Source organism: Ictalurus punctatus, chromosome 13 (genome assembly GCF_001660625.3).
Source record: "Ictalurus punctatus breed USDA103 chromosome 13, Coco_2.0, whole genome shotgun sequence".
NCBI lineage: Eukaryota > Metazoa > Chordata > Actinopteri > Siluriformes > Ictaluridae > Ictalurus > Ictalurus punctatus.
The window spans coordinates 2,379,523-2,383,604 of record NC_030428.2 but is presented as its reverse complement, the minus strand read 5'-3'; the positions used below and the strand labels follow the sequence as shown (position 1 = coordinate 2,383,604).

The 4,082-nt window shown below is 40.5% G+C and overlaps 1 non-coding gene across 1 annotated transcript; it reads right to left on the bottom strand.

Annotated features, from left to right (window-relative positions):
- Positions 1–2,134: 2,134 nt before the first annotated feature.
- trnal-aag (transfer RNA leucine (anticodon AAG)) lies at positions 2,135–2,217 on the bottom strand. The gene has a single exon. It is a non-coding gene; the product is annotated as a tRNA-Leu (tRNA).
- Between the last annotated feature and the right edge of the window lie 1,865 nt (positions 2,218–4,082).

The window sequence follows — 4,082 nt, the reverse complement described above, 5'->3', positions numbered from 1 at the left end:
CCAGCCGTGAGTGAGAAGAAGCAAGGGTCCAGCTTTATTGTTTCATTCCACCACACGAGATCCCCACCGATGAGAATTCTCAGAAGTGATCCCAATACCCTGATCTTAAGCTCCAGTATTTATACTGTATTTACACACTAGATAACCCATAGGTTTCCAGAAAAGGCCTATTTCACTTACCCATAGAATTGAAACCAGGGGTTTTACTTTACACATAAAATCAGAACCCAGGCATTTCCAACAACCCAGGAAACAAAAACCCAGGGTTTCTAGTTACCTAGGTTGTCAAAAACCAAGATTCCCATTTACCTAGGTTTTCAAAAACCAGGATTCTCTTTTACCTAGGTTTTCAAAAACCAGGATTCTCTTTTACCTAGGTTTTCAAAAACGAGGATTCTCTTTTACCTAGGTCTTCAAAAACCAGGATTCCTATTTCCCTAGGTTAAAAAAATGACGTAAGCAAGACGACTAAACAACCGGGAGGGACCTTGGTCGTATCGTTATCTCGGGGGGGGGGGGGGGGGGGGGCAGCCACCCTTATAACTGGCTTTCTTCATGGTTCTCTAAAAATTAAGGCTTTCCTTGCGAGACGAGAATCTTCACCATCTGAATCATGAGTAAGTTATATTTTCCTTTTTTTCCTGTATTTCTCGTTTATAATTTATTTTCATATTTGCACTATGTTTCTTAGTTTATATATATTTATACTACTTGAAAAGCGGTTTACTGTACTTCCAACTTCTTAATATCATTACAGTTCTACTGTCCTGCATATGCTACTATTCTGTTTTTTATAGAGTTTCTCTATCACTATAAGATATTATTAAAGTTATTCATGTGTGTTTATGTATGTTGTGTCTACTTGCCCGCCCTTGACTGCACGAGTGTGTGTGTGTGTGTTTTAGCACTCCTCAGCTCGTACACTTCTTTTTGACTTTTTTTTTGACTATTACTGCTCTTAAATTGCTCGTAATTCCAATCTGTCAATGTCCGCCTAATCCCGCTTCTACGTGTCTAGGTGCCCGTTTTTCCTTCTTCTCCCTTATGTTTATTTTATGACATTTTTTATCCACAACAGGAGCACTTGATTTACAATATATTCATAAGCGCTTCTCGTTGGGGCGGTCTCCTCTGTGTATTTGCCTTTACCGTCTTCTGTGACTGGTGCAATGTGTCTCTGGATGTTACCCCAGTTGTATCACATATACTTCGGTTTTAATGTCATTTTCTGCAAGCTTTGGTACCATTCAGTGACAGCAATAATAGGAAATGTTGAAACCGTAATATTGTTTCACTTCATAAAGATTTAGTTAAACTGTTCCCAGTGTATTTGGTGTAATTTATTCTGTGTACAGTTTTTTTCTTTCTTTATTTCTTTATTCACATGAACTGCTTAACGATCGTCAGCGCTTTTGTCCCTTTGGATTTGGATGTGGGTTGGATGCGAACCATCATCTGGGCAGCTCCTGAATGTTTAAAGGAACAACACCAGACTCTTGGGTCCCTCAGAATGAAAAGCATTCATTCATTTGGTAAATTCTCAGTACAACAGCAGGTATGCAACAACTGCAAACTTTTAATAGCATTTAAGGTCCATGGTGTTTCAGGGAAGAATCCAGACAGGTTTGTCCTCACTCTGTCTACCCCAGCACTAGATTCACAAACCAAATCTCAGACGTAGTTGGCAGGATTGGGACCTGCGCGGGGAAACCCCAATGGATTTCAAGTCCATCGCCTTAACCACTCGGCCACAACTACGTAAAAAGCCTTGCTTCAGCATGGACCACTGTCTGATCGTATTTGATCCATGCACTTTGTTTCAGAATGTATAGGCTTCCGTCAGGGACCCTGCTCAGGTATTTCGGCAACACAACGAGGCAGTGTAGTTGGTTCCCTCGGCAACCAGCCACGGAGCGTGCCATAGAATCAAGACAGTGTTGTAGTTTAGGACTGGAATGGGCTTCAGTGAACAACTCTTAAGCATAGTGTGGCAAACAGAAGCTTAATCCTGTTTGTAAGCGTTCTAAACTATACATTTCAAGTGACTTACTTCAAAATGAACTCCATGCAAAGAGGAACTACGTTACAAGCGGTCTTTCAGTCCCTCGACCGAGGGTGCAGCATCTGGTCAGGTTGTCAGAAGTGGGATTTAAACCCACGCCTCCAGAGGAGACTGCGACCTTAACGCAGCGCCTTAGACCGCTCGGCCATACTGACACACTGAAGTTGTGTGTCGTGGACCATGCATGATGCACATTATGCTGACCATATGAGTCGTATAAACACTTGTCTAACTGGTTGAATATCTACGGGCAGTGATTTCAAGGGAACCCATGCAGTATTTTGACCCAAATGTTTCCAGGAGAGGACAACACTTTTTAAGGTGACATACCTGGATTTTTAACAGCTCCATAGCTTGTCATACAAGCTTGGGTAACAGCCACAACAAACCAGACACTGAAATGAACAACGCCCGAGTCTGGCATCTCACAATTCAATAGTGGGCAAGCGGTAATATCTGACTGAAGACTTTGTACAATAGCAGGTATGCAATGATTGTTTACTCTTATTGATCATTCTTACGGTTGATAGGGAAGAGGTCACTCAGCATTATTGTTACAACTGATACCCTAACAATGGCTCTGACCTGTCTGAAATGTCATTTGGTAAGTGCTACTTGTTGGGGTAGTTGCTTGTTGCTTACAAGTTGGGGCAACTTTCAGTGAATTTGGACACCACGGATGTGTGAAACTATAATCACATTCATCGTTGCTGAGATTCTAACTTGAGTCTTTCTCTTCATAAATATTTCTTAAAATTCTTGCACAGATATTTAGTGAAACATACGCTGAATTCTCTTAGAGCAATACCTTTGAATACATCAGTGAAAGCATCATTTGGCTGTGTACCTACTCTCAATCTAGAGTGATAAGTGCCTGTCAATGTGTGAATCACCCTTTCATTCACATGGAGTGATCTGCCATCATCACTTCTATTGTCACATTGGATTCTGTGGGTTGGACTGTGAATCATCTCAAGTTATGATCAGACTCTGAGCATTCAAAGGAACAACACTTGACTCAGGCCCCTCAGAATGAAATGGTGGTCAACTGGTAAATTCTCAGTGGACAACTTCTAGGATAGCGGGAATGTAGCGATTATATTTGTTGTGGTGAATACGGCAGGAGAAGATGCAAAGAAGCAGACCACCCATCTGTCTTATTGTCACAGTCGTTATTCTATCAATGGCTCTGACCTTCCTGAATGGTAAGTGCTATTTGTTGGGGTGCTTTTGGGTGATTGAAGCAACTAAAGATACTTCCTTTTTTTTCATTTTATTATTTATTTATTGATTGATTGATTGATATTTTTTTGTTTATTCATGTATTTATTTATTCGTTTATTTTTTCAATTGATTAAACGTTAAACAGTTCGGACAACATCCAATACTTTCAAAGAAGCACAATTAGATTTCTTCAAATAGGAGCACTTGATTTACAATATATTCATAAGCGCTTCTCGTTGGGGCGGTCTCCTCTGTGCATTTGCCTTTACCGTCTTCTGTGACTGGTGCAATGTGTCTCTGGATGTTACCCCAGTTGTATCACATATACTTCGGTTTTAATGTCATTTTCTGCAAGCTTTGGTACCTTTCAGTGACAGCAATAATAGGAAATGTTGAAACCGTAATATTGTTTCACTTCATAAAGATTTAGTTAAACTGTTCCCAGTGTATTTGGTGTAATATATTCTGTGTACAGTTTTTTTCTTTCTTCATTTCTTTATTCACATGAACTGCTTAACGATCGTCAGCGCTTTTGTCCCTTTGGATTTGGATGTGGGTTGGATGCGAACCATCATCTGGGCAGCTCCTGAATGTTTAAAGGAACAACACCAGACTCTTGGGTCCCTCAGAATGAAAAGCATTCATTCATTTGGTAAATTCTCAGTACAACAGCAGGTATGCAACAACTGCAAACTTTTAATAGCATTTAAGGTCCATGGTGTTTCAGGGAAGAATCCAGACAGGTTTGTCCTCACTCTGTCTACCCCAGCACTGGATTCACAAACCAAATCTCAGA